Here is a 21,072-nt window from a genome sequence, read left to right as displayed (position 1 = left end):
TCCCAGAATATGTGGTACAATATGAATACATAATTTTCATTACTGGCTAATATTTTGGCTATAGAGAGTTATAGAGAACTTGGTTTTATAGTGTGAAAATGTCAAGAAAATGCCCTTAGCCATTCAGTTTTAATGCCTTTATGCCATTCAGGCACAAGAAGCCAGACTATTTTATTTCTCTTGATTTAGGCTGTGACTTTGCTGGCCTTACATAGCCTTTCAGAAGTGTAGCTGCCCTTTCCAGGCAACTCCTATCCCCAGAGAGGACACACATGTATACAACCAAAGACATTCACTATAGATACATCAGATCTACCTTAATTTCTTTAATGTCTCACAAAAAGCTACCATCATTAGTCTTGGAGAAGGAAGTAGGTAACCATTTCAAAGGCCAAGACAGTTTGTATAATGGTTAAGGACCAGACTTGGAGGCAGAGGTCCTGAGTTTAAATCCAAGACCTATAACTTATTATATGAAAGTTAGGCAGCTCACTGTACTTCAGTTTCCTCAACTGTAAAATGAGGGCAGTCATAGCACCTACCTCGAAAAACTGTTGTGAGAATTGTATATACCTGGCATGCAGCAAGTACAATAAGTATTTGCTATTATTCCTATTTTGTCATTGGCTACTTTTGAAGAATCTCCATACTATTGGAGAAGAGTAATAGACTATGTGATCAGTAAGAGATGAAATGATACACATCCTTTTGGTGTGTTCACTGGTTAATGTGTTGCCCCTCCCAGGGAATATAATGCTGTAAAAACCATCATTGTATCAATATGCTCCCGCTGGGTCCATGGCTCCTTAAGGAGGAGAGCATATGCTAGAATTTCAGGCACCATAGGAGGTCAATGAGGGGAATATTTTTGTTGAAGGAGAAAACTCTTTTAAAGTTGCTGATTACGTCTACCCATTGAGTCAGCTATACTCCTTAAGGATAAAAACAAAATTATTTGTATGTTTCTTTCTATTTTTTATTGTAAAGTTTTATATTATGTTTTCTTTTTAATTTTTAAAAATGCCACAATGTCAAACCATTCCAAAAGGTTATAACTCCCAAAATGTTAAAAATCACTGACTAGAGATAAATTGTAATTCAAAGCCCATGATCCCATAATCAGGGAAAATTTGTAGGCTCCAAAAACTAGTAGGATGATGACACTAGGTTCAAAAAGATGTATTATTCTAAGGCATATTCTGACCTGGATAATTACTGAGAAGCTCGGAAGAAAAACAATTACATATCAACATAATTGCTATCCAAAACCAAACAAAAACCATAACTAATACTAAAAAAGAATAGCAAAATATATTTTTAGCACCTACTCCATTAAAAGACCTTATCTCATAGGAGACCTATATTATTTTATTAATTCAATTTTATATTGGAAGAAGTGAAGGCTTGACGAAATAAAGCAACTTGCCCAAGTCCTGCAGGTGGTAGCTTTTTATGCCAAGAGTCAAATTCAGATATCTCTAGCTCTGTGCTCAAACTCTGAAACTGCAACCTCTGTTCACACATTCAGTGCTCACAACACAAGTCTTGACTTTTCATCTTGGCAGGAGAGGAGCTCCATAGTTAATCCTAAAATGCTTTTCTGCCTCATCTTTCTTCATCACCCCAGACCAATCCTCTGTTACAGCTGTGGCAGTCTTCTCACTGACCTTGTTATCTGTTGTGCCTAACTGTGTCCTCTGGACCTTCAGGTTTCACATCCATAATAATCTCCTGTTCTCCACTCTGCTGATTTAAACCTTGATATTCCTCAGAACATTCTTAATGTAATCAGCTTCACACATCTTCCCCTGGGCTCCCAAATTTGGTGCAATTACCTGTCTGCTGGACTTCCTGTGTCATTGCTGGAGTTTTGTTTGACTGACATCATAGGTTCCTTTTGTTTCTGTGCAGCATACAGCTTGCCTCCCTGAATAGGGCAGGGTCTTATGCCTCCTCTTACATCTTTTATCTAACACATGGTAAGCCCTCAGTAAACACTAGGTAATTGACTAATGATCTGTTTTGTGACAAAAAAATAAAAATAAAAAAGCCTTTGGATGAGTCTGTTGTTTATTACAGAATTTCATAAGAGAGAATAAGTTCTTGAAAATGAAAGTGATTGAGAAGAGTTCATAGAAAAGTCTTCCTCATTGGAGACCAGGCTGCTCAACATGGTGAAATCCTGTCTCTACTAAAAATAAAAAATTAGCTGGATGTGGTGGCACACGCCTATAGTCCCAGCTACTTGGGAGGCTGAGGCAGGAGAATCACTTGAACCTGGGAAGAGAAGGTTGCAGTGAGCCGAGATCGCACCACCATACTCCAACCTGGGCAACAGGATGAGACTCCATCTCAAAACAAAAACAAACAAACAAAGGTCTTCCTCATAAGAGAAAATTTATCCTTCTCCTTTGCAGAAAATGCCTCTGTAGTACAAAAACTTTAAAAATGCAAATATTTTTAAAGAAAACAAAAACTTTATAAAAGCAAAGTTCAGCATAAATACATGTGACCTACACATGTTGTTGCTGTTATATAGTTAATATATATAATAGTTATATAGTTAATTCAGATTAGGCAAAGAAGTTGAATCAATACTGGGGAGAAAATAAGTACATTGACAGATCTTTTCCAGATAATCTTCAAGATTCCCATGGTGAGAATAAAAACTATGGCCAAGGAAATCAATAAAGAAAAAAAGTTACCCAAAGTTAGGTCTAATAATTTGAAGAATTTTACATGCTTCAACTAGATTCTCAGAGACATCAAACAACTTGTCCAAGTTCTGCAGGTGGTAGTTTTATATGCCAAGAGTCACACAGATGAGTGTGTTACTCTTCACGTGGTGAGACATGGACTTGCGCTTACTCTGTGACAAAATTTCATTATCTAGAAAATAAAGAAAGTGAACTGAACTGAACAATCACAAATGTTAGTTTGAGCTATTTTAAAATATTTGGCTTCAAACAGCGTTAATCCTAAAGAAATAAAGTAGGGAAATTTTGTAACTGGTGACCTCTTATTTTTCTAGAATTCACCTTCCCCACCCCGCCCTACTTCTAACCTTCCCAAGGCAGAAAATAATGTCATGTTGCCCTCTGGTTTATCACCAACAAATCTATACCTTTATATTACAGTTTGCAACCACTTTCTTGGGTATTATCTTATATGGCCTTCACAAGTTCATGTTATACAGAAACAAACCCCTTTTGCAGATGTTCAGTTTCATGGAGGTTAAGAAACGTACCATAAAGTTTGATGTGTTGGGGAAGGTAGTTGTACCTCCAGTGCTTTTTTCTTTCCCTGGGCCATGCTGTCTCTCAGGGGCCAACAATGCAGGTGATTCTCCAAACTGATCTAATGTTACTGAGCCTATGTCCCACAGCTTTGCTATCTCTTCTTCTTCACTACTCAAATAAGAACTCTACTCAAGTTCCTCATTTAAATGGGATGCCTAGCTCTACTAAAATCTCAGCATAAAACAATAACATCTGTCTTAATCGATGACTGAAAGTTTCTCCCATAAATATCAAATAGAATGTCAAAGTCAACCCATTAGGCCTAGGGAGGGTAACAGTGAAAATTTTAAGTTTCAAGGCCTGATTAAGAAGAAAGATAGGTAAGACTGAAAGACATATAGGTTTATATTTTCTTTAAAATCGTCCACATATTGCTTTGTCTTCAATGCACACACAGTGGCAGGAGTTGAGGGTAGGTAGGAGTGGAAATTCAACAGATGTAAAAGGTAAAGGTCCTATCTTTAGGAAGATAGACATATAGAGTGGTAGATATATATATATATATATATACACACACACATACATACACACACACACACATACACATGTAGATTTCTTTCATTTTAGGCAAGTTATAAATTGAATGTACAATTTATAATTCAGCAGCATGTAGTCAAATTCCAAACTGCAGGGATGAAGTGCTCAGTGAGGAGCCGAAAGAAGGGGTAAGGATCACTAATAGAATGCAGGCTTAGGAAGGGGATTTGAGCCCAGCTCTGAAGGATGTCTAGGCTTTATATATGGGAAAGTGGAGGCGATGCTAGCTCTGGAGCTGACAGTTAAAGTGCACGCAAAATTTTGGTTGAAAACTACACACATGATCTTCACCTAATTTTCTTCCTCTTACTCAAAGATGGAAGAGTGAATCAAGGTGTGGAAAAAGGAAGGGAATAATATGACTCTGATATCATGAAGACTTTGTCTTAAAGCAATAAGGAAGACATCTTAGAAAACAGGAAGAGACTGCCTGTCACATGTGTTAAACTACAATTTCCCAAGTAATACTGCTTTTCTATTTGTGTTTTATCTCTTCCCTTGAGTCCCACCACAGTGCCAGGCCCTGGGATGCACTAGTCTTGAAACACTTCAGAACAACACTTTTACTGCACCCCAGGGAGGCAGCTAAATGCTAGCACATCTGTGCATTTTATAGAAACCGAAGCATAGGCAAATTGGTTTTTTTGGGGGAGAGGAGGAGGGATGTCCAACTGTCTGTTACTTCACAAGACTCTTTGAATTCAATCCACTTCATAGCCCATATGGCTGGTGTATATGGATGGACATAACCATTCAAACATTTTCAGAAACTGGTAGAAGTATCACTAAGGACTTGGAAGAGTCCAATTGCCTTACCTTCAATCACTGACACTCTTCAGTTTTCATTTCTCTTTGCCAGTATTTGGGCATATATATTTTTTCTTCTCTCTTTTAACACTAATTAATAGACTGTATTTTTCAGAACAGTTTTACAGAAAAATTGAGCAGAAAGTACAATTCCACATGCCCCAACACCTTCCATCATAATTTTTTCTATAGTTAATACCTTGCATTATTACTGTATATTTGATGAACAAACACTGAGAAATTATATAAGTTAAAGTTTTTAGTTTACATTGGGGTCCCTCTTGTGTTATATAGTTCTTTGGGCTTTGACAGATGTATAATGCCAGGTATCAACCCATATAGTGTCATACAAAAGAGTTTCAGTGCCTGAAAATCCCCTGTGCTCCATCTCTTCATCCCTCAATACCCTCATACTTCTTTCTTTCTTCTTCTTCTTCTTTTTTTTTTTTTGTGACACAGAGTCTTGCTCTGTCACCTAGGCTGGAGTGCTGTGGCATGAGCTCAGCTCACTGCAACCTCCGCCTCCCAGGTTCAAGCGATTCTTCTGCCCCAGCCTCCTGAGTAGCTGGGACTACAGGTGCCCACTGCCATGTCTGGCTAATTTTTTTTGTATTTTTAGTAGAGACGGGGTTTCACCATATTGGCCAGGCTGGTCTCGAACTCCTAACCTTGTGATCTACCCACCTTGGCCTCCCAAAGTGCTGGGATTACAGGCATGAGCCACTGCTCTTTCTTAAAATGTAAAAATCTTTAGAACTATTAAGTGAGAAAGAGCTTATAATCTGCTATAGTCAAATCTTTATAGAAGAGACTGAACGTGAAATATTGTTAAATTTAATGATGAATAGTGGTGGCATGCTAGTCCTGAATTCTTTCCTCCTGCCCTGCCATTACATGGTGTTTTTCAGGATAGAACATAAAGCTCAAATGAAGATCAACCACCACCCTTAAATTAAGTTTTTCAAATAAATAGGATTATAATGCTATTAGGATGGGAAGACATGTTTGGAGGTGTATTTAATTGGGGGAGGGCATAACTGAAATTCCCTAAGCAGATCTAGAGACATATGGTGGGGATAAAAAGGGACAGTTCAGAGACTGACTGTTTATGGCCAGCTTTTGGTTCCATCTTCTAAAGGGAAAAGGTAAATTAATCTTTGAAGTTTTCTTCTAAGATTCTCAGACTGGCTTAATCAGGAAAAGCAGGGAAACAAGTTCCATAGCTCAAGAACAAAGCGTTCTTGCTAAAACATCTTTCAGTGTCATGATTAAGAACACAACCTCTGTAGTGAGACTGACATGAATTCAAATTGTGACTCCTGGATCTGTGTGATATCTGTACATCCCAGTTTCTCCAGCCCATGCATGACCAACAGTACCTATATTTTAACTGGGACTTGTAAAGAAGAAGATGAGATGGCAGTTGCCAAGAGGCTCACTCAGCCACTGACCAACATGATGTTATTCACAAACAATAGTTCATAATGTAGTGTCGTAATAATGAGCTGCTGAATGGTATGTTAGTGAAAAGAAGACTAACCTCCCTAAGGAGTTAGAAAAGAAATCAGAAAAAAGCTGGAGTGTGTGTGTGTGTTTGCATGTATGTATGAATAGATGATGTTTGAACAATTACAAAAGAAAAGGAGGACCCTAGGGATTGACAGACAGGATGGTAAATGATAGATGAAGTTTCCAGAAACGGAAGTAGGAGATCAGTGGGTACAAACCAAGTTTGTGAGTGGGCAGCATGCTGGGAATCCCAGTTAAGGCATCTTTCTTTGACCTTATGAAAGAAAAAATTCTGTTTTAAATTGAAAAACTACACTTTGTTTTATTAACTATTATTATTATCATTATTATTATTACTGTTTAATTTCCAGGTTCTTTATCAAGAAGATACTTTTTGTTTTTGCCACCTTACGAAGTTAAATCAAAATAAATACCTGCCTCCAACCAATGAAATGCTAATTCATGTACTTAGCAGAGAAATCACTTTAATGTTGGCCTAAACTCTTTGCCCTAGCATCACCGGACCCCATCACTGGAGAACACGAGTTAATAAGCTACGCAAAACTCTGCAACATTGTATTCTCAGTGTGCGCTTATGAGACAACTACCCAAGTAAAAGGTTAAAACAAGAAAATATTTAGCAGGAAGTTTAATTCTCTCTGAGGGATTAAAAATTGGCTTCCTGCATTTCTGTGTTAAGGCTCAACTGTTCTGTAGAGCCACACACCTGGGGACCCTGAGACCTGAGAACAAGGGTAAGTAAAGCCCTTTGACTGGTGGCGAAAAGAACGAACAAGCAAGATTCTACTAGTTTTCAAGAACTGTTATGAAATCCGAAGAAGTAGTTCTTGGAATTTCAGGCTGATGGCCCTTCTGTTCTCTACTGAAAGATTTCCCATTGCAGCTAGGCAGTCCACTTTCTTCCTGTATGTTTTGGTACCAAGTAATGGTCTCTAATTTGTGCACACTATTGGCCATAAATAGCAGATGGTTTGTACACACCATTTCAATTTCATTATAATGCTTTTCAAATTTTAATTCTTTGAAATGTTTAAGTTTTCATTCTTAAGTGAGCCATCAAAGCCTTACAGTACAGAAAAGTAAGGGGAAAAGACTTGGTGGTTTTAATTTTAGACAGCAGTTGTCAGATTGGAGAGAAAAACATTTGAGGAGGTAGGTGAGAGAGACAGGGAAAGACAGCCAGGGAATGTGTTGGGCCACTTAAACCAGACCAACCACAAATACATTCACCATGGAGAAGTAAATCTGACCCTCAATTCCATCCATCTACATGACAACTGTTCTCCTTCAAATGGTGGTTCATGTTCATAAAAAATTTAAGAAAGGGAGATGAATGTGTCTTACTTCAGTGTTTATGAGAGTGTTCTGGAAGGATTTTTTTCTCCGATATATAAAAATTCAGCATGCCTAGCAGAGAGGATTTGGTAAGGGACAGAGAGAAGCATTTTTTGTCATTATGTTAATGTACCATCCCAACTTCACTATTGATGCCAACAGCCCTCGGGGTGCGAGGCTTTCTCTCACTCTCAGGTCAATTCCTCTGCGTGTGTTGCACAGAGAGCCCCCTTCAACAGGGAGCCTTGACTCGTGAACATAGACATACCTACTGGGCCATTCCCACACACATAAACGATAATCTCAGGACTGTTTCCTATTTTTTTATATTTCAAATCCAGGCTGTGGGTTTTTCAGTTGGAGCTCTTTGATTTCATTCAGGGACAGCAGTGTAAGGGAAGCTGGAAAACTATTCCACCAGGCTTCAAGCATATGCCTGGATTTGTTTACCATAAACAAAATCTTCTCAGCGACTGTTACTGTCACCATAGCAACAAGATTGAGGTTACATCTATCAACAAAGCACCACATAAGGCGAAGGCGAGCAGTTAATAAAGAAGAGCAATGATAATTACACAGCAGTCGGCCGCCAGCTCAAATACAGAGGCCTTTTTTTCCCCCCTAAATTCTAGTTCCATTTTCGATGTAGAAATGGAAAGTATAACTCAAAAGGCATTTGGATGCCCATTTCTGGAGTTGTCTGGGAGATGGAAAAATAAACAGCTGGAACTTCTCCACAGATCTTAGCTCTATGGCATAACCCTGTTAGTAGGTTTACTTACCTTGGTCTGGTAAAACTGCCTCATTAATGATTAAGAAAAAGAAATCAGAAATGTCTGTGGAAAAATCAATTTCTGATTTAAAATACAAATATTGAAACAAAATCCCAGAGATCAAGAATGGGCTTACAGAGGAAAGTGAAATTAAATGGACACAATTTCCTGTGCTCTTCATTGAGACGAGTAGGTTTAGGTGAATTGAATTTGTAGTTCCTAAGTTTTATTTAATATTGATCAAGCATCTTATACCCTATTTAGGTCATAGTTTCATACTTTAATTTCAAATGAACAGAACCATATCAAAGAGATACAGGCAAGATACAAAAATGTAAAATGGATTCATTCACTAAACTTTAATTGGATATTGAGATGAGTATAATGAATCAGGCATTATACTAATCCTAAAAGATGCTAAGGAAAAAACCCATAGACTTCCCATTCTCAGAGATGTTGATAATTTTCACTATTTTGTAAATCTGCATAATACATATAAAACAAAGTTCTGGGAGTGATATTGACAAAATACAGAAAAGGCAGTGCTGTATTTTATGAGGTGATTTTTACCTAATTAGAAGTGAACTGTATTATGTCTGGCCTAGAAAATTCAGAATATCTACAGGTGGAGAATGCAATCTCAAAAGTAAAATGGACAAAGTATCCTCATAAATCTCAGCACCAACTTTTATATCTTCATCTTTGCCTTCAGCGTAATTTTCATGGCTAACCACATGACCTTTCCACGTGAACTGAGGCATTAATCTAGACACAGCAAGATGTGTTACCAATTGACCTGTATATTAGTTTCGTAGAGCTGCTGTAACAAATTGCCAAAAACTGGGGTAACTTAAAACAACAGAAATGTATACTCTCACAGTTCTAGAAGTTAGATATCAATATCAAGGTATACACAGGTTCATGCTCCCTATGAAAGCTCTAATCCCTATGAAAGCTCTAGGGAAGAAGCCTTCCTTTGCCTCTTCCACCTTCTGGTAGTTGCCCTGCAGTCTCATAACTCCAGTCTTCACCTCCATTCTCCCATAGTCTTCTCCATGTCTCTTAACTTCTTGCCTTTCCCTGTCCATCCTCCCTGCCCCTCAACCTCTGGTAACTGCCATTCTACTCTCTACTTCTATGAGCTCGACTTTTTAAGATTCCATGTATAAGTGAAATAATACAGTATGTGTTTGTGTGCCTGACTTATTTCACTTAACATAATGTCCTGCAGGTTCATCCATGTTGTCATAAATGTCAAGATGAATTTTTTTCTTTTTTTAATGTTGAATAGTATCCCACAGTGTATATATACATCAAATTTTAAAAATCCATTTGTTTGCTGATACATTTGATGATTGTTTTTATATCTTGGCTATTAGGAATAAGGCATATCGTCATTTGGTATACAGACATATCTTCAACTTACTGATTTAAATTCCCTTTGGTATGTACCCAGAAGTGGAATTGCTGAATATGATAATCTTATTTTTAGTTTTTTGAGGAACTTCATATTGGTTTCCAAAATGGTTGTGCTAATTTACAATACCAACAACAGGATTCCTTTTTCTCCACATCCTTGCCAGCACTTGTTATCTTTTATTCTTTAAATAATAACCTATGTAATAGGTGTGAGGTAAGGTGATATCTCACTATGGTTTTAATTTGCATTTCTTTGATGATTAGAGATGTTTGACTTTTTTATGTATCTATTGGCCTTTTGTATATCCTCTTTTGACAAATGTCTATTCAAGTCCTTTGCCTATTTTTTAGTAGGGTTATTTGTTTCCTTGTTATTGAGTAGTCTGAGTTTCTCATATATTTTGGAGATTAGCCCCTAATCAAAGTATGATTGACAAATAGTTTCTCACAATCCATGGGCTGTCTCATCACTATATTGTTTCCTTTGCTGTGTAGAAACTTTTTAGTCTGATGTAATGCCATTAATATACTTTTGCTTCTATTGCTTGGACTTTAGGAGTGCTATCCAAGAAATCACTTTCCAGATCAATGTCATAGAGCTTTTCCCCTATGTTATCTTCTAGCAGTTTCATAGTTTTAGGTCTAGAACATAGATATGTGGATTTATTTCTGGGCTCTCTATCCTATTCCATTGGTCAGTATATCTGTTTTTATGCCATTACCATGCTGCCTTGATTACTATAGTTTTGTAATATATTTTGAAACCTAGTAGTGGGATGCCTCCACCTATGCACATTTTGGACAAGATTTCATTGGTTATTTGGGATCTTTTGTGGTTCCATGAAAATTTTAGGATTAAAATTTTCATTTTATTCCACATTCAAGGGGTACATGTGCAGAGTTCTTCCATGGGTGGGGGGGGAGGTACGTGTGCAGAGTTCATCCATGGGTATATTACCTGATGCTGAGGTTTGGACTTCTAATGATCCTAACATCCAAGCAGTGAACATAGTATCTGATAGGTAGTTTTCCAATCTTTCCCCCTTCTCTCTCTCTCCACTGTTAGAATCCTCAGTGTTTATTGCTCCCACCTTTTTGTCTGTGTGTACCCAATGTCTAGCTCCCACTCAGAAGTAAAAACATGCAGTTTTTGGTTTGCTGTTTCTGTGTTAATTCACTTAAGATAATGGCCTGCAGCTGTATTCATGTTACTGCAAAGGATATGATGGTGTTCTTTTTTTTAGCTGCATAGTATTCCATGGAGTGTATTTACTACATTTTTAAAAATCCAATCCACTGTTGATGGAAACCTGGGTAGATTCCATGTCTTTGCTATTGTGAATAGTATTACTATAAAAAGTGTGCAATGCTTTATGAATTTGCATATCATCCTTGCACAGGAGCCATGCTAATCTTTTCTATATTGTTCCAATTTTAGTAGATGTGGTGCCCAAGCAAGCAAAATTTTAGGATATTTTTCCCCTATATCTATGAAGAATGACATTAGAATTTTAAGAAGGATTGCACTGAATCTCTGGATCCCTTTGGGCAGTATGGACATTTAAATATTAATTGAATCCATGAAAACAAGATGTCTTTCCATTTATTAATATATTTGTGTAATCTTTAATTTATTTCCTCAATGTTTATTGTTTCTGGTATAAAGCTCTTTCACTTCCTTGGTCACATTTACTCCCAGTTGCTTATTGGTTTATTTATTTTTGACGGAATTGTAAATGGAATAGTTCCCCTAATTTTTTTCACTAGTTCAATTTTGTGGCTAAATCATCCTTTTAGCTTAATATAATCCATTGATGCTAACACAAAGTAATTGCTTATACTCCAAAATATCTAGGGTATCTTCATAGACCCTCTGCATACTGCTATGCACTCATCTATACTCAAATGTCTGGGAAATCTTGGTCAACCTTATTCCCTAACCCTAATGATCATATTGTAAAAATACATAGGCCAGGGACCTATATAAAACATAAAGGCCAGGGACCCAACTGGACAAAAGATGGTTTTTAGAGTTGCCTCAAGAACCTTTTACCTTATCTATCTTCCAGTGGTGCCTCTTCCCAGCTGCAGACTTATCTGAACACTCTCGCTTACCAAAGATGAAGCCTTGAATATGCCTTTCAGATACACAATAGCCATACTTTCCAGCTTCCCAGAACACTTCTCCAGACTAGGCCATGAACAGGCAATCATGACAGTCATGAAAGAGATTGAGAATAATTCTGGGTCTGAGATAAGGAGCACTTGGGAAATTTTTAACATTCTGATTCCTAATCATATATATATGTGTGTGTGTGTGTGTGTGTGTGTGTGTGTGTATATATATATATATATATATATAGAGAGAGAGAGAGAGAGAGATTTCCAAGGGCAGCAGCTACTCCTAGCTGAAAAGTAACCTTGGTGTATTTTAAGAATGTTAGTAACCTGAGCCATATGAAAGGGAGCATGATGTATAACAAGATTCTAGCTTAGATAAATGAATGGTAAAGGCCTACATTAGAATTGCTAAGGGCACAGAACTAGAGATTTCCAGATAAAAGTAATATACGATGATGTCAGTGGGTGCAGACCTGAAACTGGAAGGGGTGGGAGATGTTGAGACAGTTAAAGTATCTCTACCACCAGAGGCTGAAAATTAGAGAAGCCCCTAAAATGCCCATTGCAGCAATAACTTAAGTAACATGTGGTCAATCCCCAGAGCTTGTTTAGGGCAAGGAGTAAAGAAATAGTCTCACATACCAAAAAATATTTCTACAGAATGATTTTTCTAGATAGGCTGTACCAGGACCCAACTCGTCAGGAGTCAAATATGAACAGATATGTCTCTCTATATATATATGTAGAGAGAGAGAGAGAGAGAGAGGGAGAGAGAGAAACATAAACAGCCATCTTAGTTATTCCTAGGACTGCCTTTGATGTGGGGAACTCATCCCACTCACAGCCTCGGTTCTGTCACTCTCCCATTTCTCCAACTGGCATGACTTTGCTGCGTCTCCAGGGTGCTGTACCTACTGTAGCTCTTCTGAAAAAATGTAGGCAGATTTTTTTCTTCTCCCCCAAATCCTCACATTAATTATCAATTTTGATAAAATATTTCTTTTTCCTTTTCTTTTTGTTTTTAAGCAAAAGCATTTAAAATAAAACTTGCTAAGATGCTATGGAAAAATAAATAATAAAGGAAAACATCAAAGCGAATTGCAGTTTTCTGATTCTGTGATGACAAGTGACATAAATTGTGAGGTATTCAGACTCCTGGTTCATATTTGACTCCTGACGAGTTGGGTCCTGGTACAGCCTATCTAGAAAAATCATTCTGTAGAAATATTTTTTGGTATGTGAGACTATTTCTTTACTCCTTGTCCTAAACAAGCTCTGGGGATTGACCACATGTTACTTAAGTTATTGCTGCAATGGGCATTTTAGGGGCTTCTCTAATTTTCAGCCTCTGGTGGTAGAGATACTTTAACTGTCTCAACATCTCCCACCCCTTCCAGTTTCAGGTCTGCACCCACTGACATCATCGTATATTACTTTTATCTGGAAATCTCTAGTTCTGTGCCCTTAGAAATTCTAATGTAGGCCTTTACCATTCATTTATCTAAGCTAGAGTCTTGTTATATATCATGCTCCCTTTCATATGGCTCAGGTTACTAACATTCTTAAAATACACCAAGGTTACTTTTCAGCTAGGAGTAGCTGCTACACTTGGATAATTCCTTCAGAATTGTAGGTTAAAAGCATTATTAATATTTTCCCTTTTTGTGGCTTCTCTTGTCCATCATTAAATCTTCTCTGATGAACATATGTATAAATATTATTTATTCTGATAAAGTTAATTTTATTAGTTTTTCCTCTGTGATTATTTTAGTGCCCTGTATTCTGCCATATTATCTTCTAGAAATTTCATCATTTTTTCTTTTTCATTTAGATTGACAATAAACCTATATTTGATATTTGTGAATGTATGAGTAGGGGTCAGTTTTATTATTTTTTCATAGGAATAGTTGATTATCCAATCATATTCATTGAAAGACTGTTCATTTTACACTTCTCTAGTGTCATGACTGTCACTGTAGGTCCATATTGTCGTGGGCCTGTTTCTAGACTCCATTCATTTGGCCTTTTGTCTATTCTTAGCTTAACTCTATGATGATCTAATTTCTATAGATTTATAAGTATTGATATCTAATATAACATGCATTCACTCAATTTTTCCTTCTTAAAGGCTTCTTCAAATCTTGTTGGCTCTTTCCATTATCACATACATTTTAGAATCAGTTCATTAAGTTGTAAGACACACATACACACACACATCTCAGAAGAAAAAGCAAATTTTCACAATTTTGATTGATACTGAATCAAATTCATAGATTGATTCAGATATAATTCACATTTTTCATCCTATTACTATGATTTGTCTCCTATTTATTAAGGTTTTTGTGTCAATACTATTTTTATAGTTTTCTGTTTAGAAGTCTTGCATGTATTCTGTTAAATTTATTTTTAAGCATTTGATTTTTTTATTATAAATGACATTTAAAAGATCACACCTTCTTATTTTTCATTGCTTGAATATAAAAATACAAATTTTAAAAAAATATTGACTTTGTAACTACCAATCTTGCTATAGTAATGTGTCAGTTCTGATAACTTATCTGTAGATTCTGGTGGATTTTCTTGTGGATTATATCTTCTGCAAATAATGACTTTGTTTTGAGACAAAGTCTCGCCATGTTGCCCAGGCTGGGGTGCTGTGGCATGATCTTGGCTCACTGCAGCCTTGATCTTTTGGACTCAAGCAATCCTCCCACCTAAGTCCCTCGAGTAGCTAGGACTATAAGTGTGCATCACTATGCCTGGCTACCTTTTTCTTCTTTTTGTTGAAATGAGGTCTCCCTATATTGCCCAGGCAGGTCTCAAACTCCTTGGCTTTTATTTATGTTTTCTCATCCTGACAAAGTTATTTATTGTTTTATTTTTGTACTAAGATTTCCAGAACAATATTGAGTGAAAGCATCTGTACTGGGAATTCTTGTCATTCAACATTTTATTATTATACATGATGGTTGTTGTAAATGTTTTTTCTGCTTACATTTTATCAGATTAATGTAATTTTCTTCTGAATTTAGGATGCTAGTAGCATTTTTAAAATCATTACTGTGAGATGAAATTATTTTAAAAATACTTTAGGGGTGTTCCAAGATGGCCAAATAGGAACAGCTCCAGTCTGCAGCTCTCAGTGCGATCACCGCGGAAGATGGGTGATTTCTGCATTTCCAACTGAGGTACCTCAGATGAACAAGGGTTCATCTCACTGGGACTGATTGGACAGTGGGTGCAGCCCAGAGAGGGTGAGCTGAAGCAGGGTGGGGCGTCGCCTCACCCAGGAAGAACAAGGGGTCTGGGGATTTCCCTTTCCTAGCCAAGGGAAGCTGTGACAGACTACCTGGAAAAACGGAACACCTCCGCCAAAATACTGCACTTTTCCCAGGGTCTTAGCAACTGACAGACAAGGTGATTCTCTCCTGTGCCTGGCTTGGCGGGTCCCACCCCCACAGAGCCTTGTTCACTGCTAGCGCAGCAGTCTGAGATTGATCTGCCAGGCTGCAAGGTGGCATACTGGCTGGAGGAGTGGCGTCCACCATTGCTGAGGCTTGAGTAGGCAAACAAAGAGTACAGGAAGCTTGAACTGGGCAGAGCCCACCACAGCTCAACAAGGCCTACTGCCTCTAGACTCCACCTCTGTGGGCAGGGCATAGCTGAACAAAACGCAGCAGAAAACTTCTGCAGACTTAAATGTCCCTGTCTGACAGCTCTGAAGAGAGGAATGGTTCTCCCAGCATGGCGTTTGAGCTCTGAGAACCGACAGACTGCCTCCTCAAGTGGGTCCCTGACACCCCCGTGTAACCTCACTGGGAGATAACTCCCAGTAGGGGGCGACAGACACCTTATATAGGCATCTGCCCCTCTGGAACAAGCTTCCAGAGGAAGGATTAGGCAGCAGTTCTGCAGCCTCCACTGGTGATACCCAGGCAAACAGGGTCTGGAGTGGACTTCAGCAAACTCCAACAGACTTGCAGCTGATGGACCTGACTGTTAGAAGGAAAACTAACAAACAGAAAGGGATAGCATCAACATCAACGAAAAGGTCATCTACACCAAAACCCTATCTGTAGGTCACCACCATCAAAGACCAAAGGTAGATAAAACCACAAAGATGCAGAGAAACGAGAACAGAAAAGCTGCAAATTCTAAAAATCAGGGCACCTCTTCTCCTCCAAAGGATTGCAGCTCCTTGCCAGCAATGGAACAAAGCTGGACGGAGAGTGACTTTGACAAATTGACAGAAGTAGGCTTCAGAAGGTCAGTAATAACAAACTTCTCCGAGCTAAAGGAGGATGTTCGAACCCATCACAAGGAAGCTAAAAACCTTGAAAAAAGATTAGACAAATGGCTAACTAGAATAAACAGTGTAGAGAAGACCTTAAATGACCTGATGGAGCTGAAAACTACGGCACGAGAACTTCGTGATGCATGCACAAGCATCAGTAGCCGATTCAATCAAGTGGAAGAAAGGTATCAGTGATTGAAGATCAAACTAATGAAATAAAGTGATAAGGGAAGTTTAGAGAAAACAGAGTAAACAGAAATGAACAAAGCCTCCAAGAAATATGGGAATACATGAAAAGACCAAATCTATGTTTGATTGGTGTACCTGAAAGTGATGGAGAGAATGGAACCAAATTAGAAAACACTCTTCAGGATATTATCCAGGAGAACTTCCCCAACCTAGCAAGGCAGGTGAACATTCAAATTCAGGAAATACAGAGAACACCACAAAGATTCTGCTCGAGAAGAGCAACCCCAAGACACGTAACTGTCATATTCACCAAGGTTGAAATGAAGGAAAAAATGTTAAGGGCAGCCAGAGAGAAACGTCGAGTTACCCACAAAGGGAAGCTCATCAGACTAACAGTGAATCTTTCAGCAGAAACCCTACAAGCCAGAAGAGAGTGGGTGCCAATATTCAATATTCTTAAAGAAAAGAATTTTCAACTCTGAATTTATGAAGAAACTAAGCTTATGAAGAAACTAAGCTTCATAAGTGAAGGAGAAATAAAATCCTTTACAGACAAGCAAATGCTGAGAGGTTGCGTCACTACCAGGCCTGCCTTACAAGAGTTCCTGAAGGAAACAATGAACATGGAAAGAAATGACCACTAACAGCCACTACAAAAACATGCCAGATTGTAAAGACCATCGATACTATGAAGAAACTACATCAATTAATGGGCAAAATAACTAATGAACAACATAATGATGGGATCAAATTCACACATAACAATATTAACTTTAAGTGTAAATGGGCTAAGTGCCCCAATTAAAAGACACAGAATGACAAATTGGATAGAGTCAAGACCCACCAGTGTGCTGTACTCAGGAGACCCATCTCACATGCAAAAACACACAGGCTCAAAATAAAGGGATGGAGGAAAATCTGCAAAGCACATGGAAAGCAAAAACAAACAAACAAACAAAAAAGCAGGGATTGCAATCCTAGTCTCTGATAAAACAGTTTAAGCCAACAAAGATCAAAAGAGACAAAGAAGGCCATTACATAATGGTAAAGGGATCAATTCAACAAGAAGAACTAAGTATCCTAAATATATATGCACCCAATAAAGTAGCACCCAGATTCATAAAGCAAGTCCTTAGGTCCTACAAAGAGAATTAGACTCCCACACAATAATAATGGGAGACTTTAACATCCCACTGTCAATATTAGACAGAGTAACAAGACAGAAGGTTAACAAAGATATCCAGGACCTGAACTCAGCTCTGCAACAAGCAGATCTGATAGACATCTACAGAACTCTCCATCCCAAATCAACAGAATCTACATTCTTCTCAGCACCACATCACACTTGTTCTAAAATTGGAAGTAAAGCACTCCTCAACAAATGTAAAAGAACAGAAATCACAGAAATCACAACAAACTGTCTCTCAGACCACAGTGCAATCAAATTAGAATTCAAGACTAAGCAACTCACTCAAAACAGCACAAGTACATGGAAACTGAACAACTACTCCTGAATGACTACTGGGTAAATAACAAAATGAAGGCAGACATAAAGATGTTCTTTGAAACCAATGAGAGCAAAGACTCAATGTACCAGAATCTCTGGGACACATTTAAAGCAGTGTGTAGAGGGAAATTTATAGCACTAAATGCCCACAAGTGAAAACACGAAAGATCTAAAATCGACATCCTAACACCACTATTAAAAGAACTAGAGAAGCAAGAGCAAACAAATTCAAAAGCTAGCAGAAGGCAAGAAATAACTAAGATCAGAGCAGAACTGAAAGAGATTGAGACACAAAAAACCCTTCAAAAAATCGATGAATCCAGGAGCTGGTTTTTTGAAAAGATCAACAAAATTGATAGACCGCTAGTAAGACTAACAAAGAAGAAAAGAGAGAAGAATCAAATTGACGCAATAAAAAATGAAAAAGGGGATATCACCACTGATCCCACAGAAATACAAACTACCATCAGAGAACACTGTAAACACCTCTATGCAAATAAGCTAGAAAATCTAGAAGAAATGCATAAATTCCTGTACACAAATAGGCTCCCAAGACTAAACCAGGAAGAAGGTGTATCTCTGAATAGACCAATAACAGGCTCTGAAATTGAGACAATAATTAATAGCCTACCAACCAAAAAAAAAAAAAAAAAAAAAAAAATCCAAGACCAGACAAATTCACAGCTAAATTCTACCAGAGGTACAAAGAGGAGATGGTACCATTCTTTCTGAAACTATTCCAATCAATAGAAAAAGAGGGAATCCTTCCTAACTCATTTTATGAAGCCAGCATCTCCTGATACCAAAGCCTGGCAGAGACACAACAAAAAAAGAGAATTTTAGGCCAATATCCCTGCTGAACATTGATGCAAAAATCCTCAATAAAATAATGGCAAACCGAGTCCAGCAGCACATCAAAAAAAACTTATCCACCACGATCGAGTCGACTTCATCCCTGGGATGCAAGGCTGGTTCAACAAATGCAAATCAATAAACATAATCTATCTCATAAACAGAACCAACAACAAAAACCACATAATTATCTCAATAGATGCAGAAAAGCCCTTCGACAAAATTCAACCACCCTTCATGCTAAAAACTCTCAAAAAACTAGGTATTGATGGAGCGTATCTCAAAATAATAAGAGCTATTTATGACAAATCCACAGCCAATATCATACTGAATGAGCAAAAAGTGGAAGCATTCCCTTTGAAAACCAGCACAAGACAGGAATGCACTATCTCACAACTCCTATTCAACATAATGTTGGAAGTTCTAGCCAGGGCAATCAGGCAAGAGAAGAAATAAAGGGTATTCAGTTTGGAAATGAAGAAGTCAAAATGTCCCTGTTTGCAGATGACATGATTGTATATTTAGAAAACCCCATTGTCTCAGCCCCAAATCTCCTTAAGCTGAAAAGCAACTTCAGCAGTCTCAAGATACAAAATCAATGTGCAAAAATCACAAGCATTCCTATACACTATTAACAGACAAACAGAGAGCCAAATCATGAGTGAACTCCCATTCACAATTGCTACAAAGAGAATAAAATACCTAGGAATCCAACTTATAAGGGATGTGAAGGACCTCTTCAAGGAGAACTACAAGTCACTGCTCAATGAAATAAAAGAGGACACAAACAAATGGAAGAATATTCCATGCTTATGGATAGGAAGAATCAATATTGTGAAAATGGCCATACTGCCCAAAGTAATTTATAGATTCAATGCCATCCCCATCAAGCTACCAATGACTTTCTTCACAGAATTGAAAAAAAAAAAAAAAAACTACATTAAAGTTCATATGGAACAAAAACTGCATTGCCAAGACAATCCTAATCAAAAAGAACAAAGCTGGTGGCATCACACTACCTGACTTCAAACTATACTACAAGGCTACACAACCAAAACAGCATGGTACTGTTACCGAACAGATATATAGACCAATGGAACAGAACAGAGGCCTCACAAATAATGCCACACATCTACAACCATCTGATCTTTGACAAACCTGCCAAAAATAAGAAATGGGGAAGAATTCCCAATTTATTAAATGGTGCTGGGAAAACTGGTTAGCCATATGTAGAAAGCTGAATCTGGATCCCTTCCTTACACCTTATACAAAAATTAATTCAAGATGGATTAAAGACTTAGATGTTAGACCTAAAACCATAAAAACCCTGGAAGAAAATCTAGGCAATATCATTCAGGACATAGGCATGGGCAAGAACTTCATGACTAAAACACCAAAAGCAGTGGCAACAAAAGCCAAAATAGACAAATGAGTTCTAATTAAACTAAAGAGCTTCTGCATGGCAAAAGACACTACCATCAGAGTGAACAGGCAACCTACAGAATGGGAGAAAATTTTTGCAACCTACCCATCTGACAAAGCCCTTATATCCAGAATCTACAAAGAACTCAAACAAATATATGAGAAAAAAACAAACAACCCTATCAAAAAGTGGGCAAAAGATATGAACAGACACTTCTCAAAAGAAGGCATCTATGCAGCCAACAGACCCATGAAAAAATGCTCATCATCACTGGTCATCAGAGAAATGCAAATCAAAATCACAATGAGATACCATCTCACGCCAGTTAGAATGGCAATCATTAAAAAGTCAGGAAACAACAGATGCTGGAGAGGATGTGAAGAAATTTTAAAGCTTTTACACTCTTGGCAGGAGCGTAAATTGGTTCAACCATTGTGGAAGACCGTGTGGTGATTCCTCAAGGATCTAGAACTAGAATTACCATTTGAGCCAGCAATCCCGTTACTGAGTGTATACCCAAATGATCATAAATCATGCTACTATAAAGACACATGCACACGTATGTTTATCGCGGCACTATTCACAATAGCAAAGACTTGGAACCAACCCAAATGTCCGTTGATGATATGCTGGATTAAGAAAATGTGGCACAAATACACTATGGAATACTATGCAGCCATAAAAAAGGATGAGTTCATGTCCTCTGCAGGGACATGGATGAAGCTAGAAACCATCATTCTCAGCAAACTATCGCAAGAACAGAAAACCAAACACTGCATTTTCTCACTCATAGATGGGAATTGAACAATGAGATCACTTGGACATGGGGCAGGGAACATCACACACTGGGGCCTGTCGTGGGGTGGGGACCTGGGGGAGGGATAGCATTAGGAGAAATACCTCATGTAAATGATGAGTTGATGGGTGCGGCAAACCAATAAGGCACGTGTATACCTATGTATCAAACCTGCACTTTGTGCACATGT

General features: G+C 37.9%; 1 long non-coding RNA gene and 1 other non-coding gene across 2 annotated transcripts in view; both read right to left on the bottom strand.

Annotated features, from left to right (window-relative positions):
* Positions 1-1,366: 1,366 nt before the first annotated feature.
* Positions 1,367-21,072, bottom strand: part of LOC126940988 (uncharacterized) — a 32,637-nt gene continuing 12,931 nt past the window's right edge. Inside the window, exon 3 of the long non-coding RNA XR_007721029.1 lies at positions 1,367-2,889. This is a non-coding gene — a long non-coding RNA (uncharacterized LOC126940988). The remainder of the gene's footprint in view (positions 2,890-21,072) is intronic.
* On the bottom strand, positions 11,056-11,158 carry LOC126941647 (U6 spliceosomal RNA). Its single transcript, XR_007721414.1, has one exon. It is a non-coding gene; the product is annotated as a U6 spliceosomal RNA (small nuclear RNA).

Source organism: Macaca thibetana, chromosome 18 (genome assembly GCF_024542745.1).
Source record: "Macaca thibetana thibetana isolate TM-01 chromosome 18, ASM2454274v1, whole genome shotgun sequence".
NCBI lineage: Eukaryota > Metazoa > Chordata > Mammalia > Primates > Cercopithecidae > Macaca > Macaca thibetana.
The sequence above is the reverse complement of the archived record's forward strand: the minus strand, read 5'-3'. Positions and strand labels throughout refer to the sequence as shown.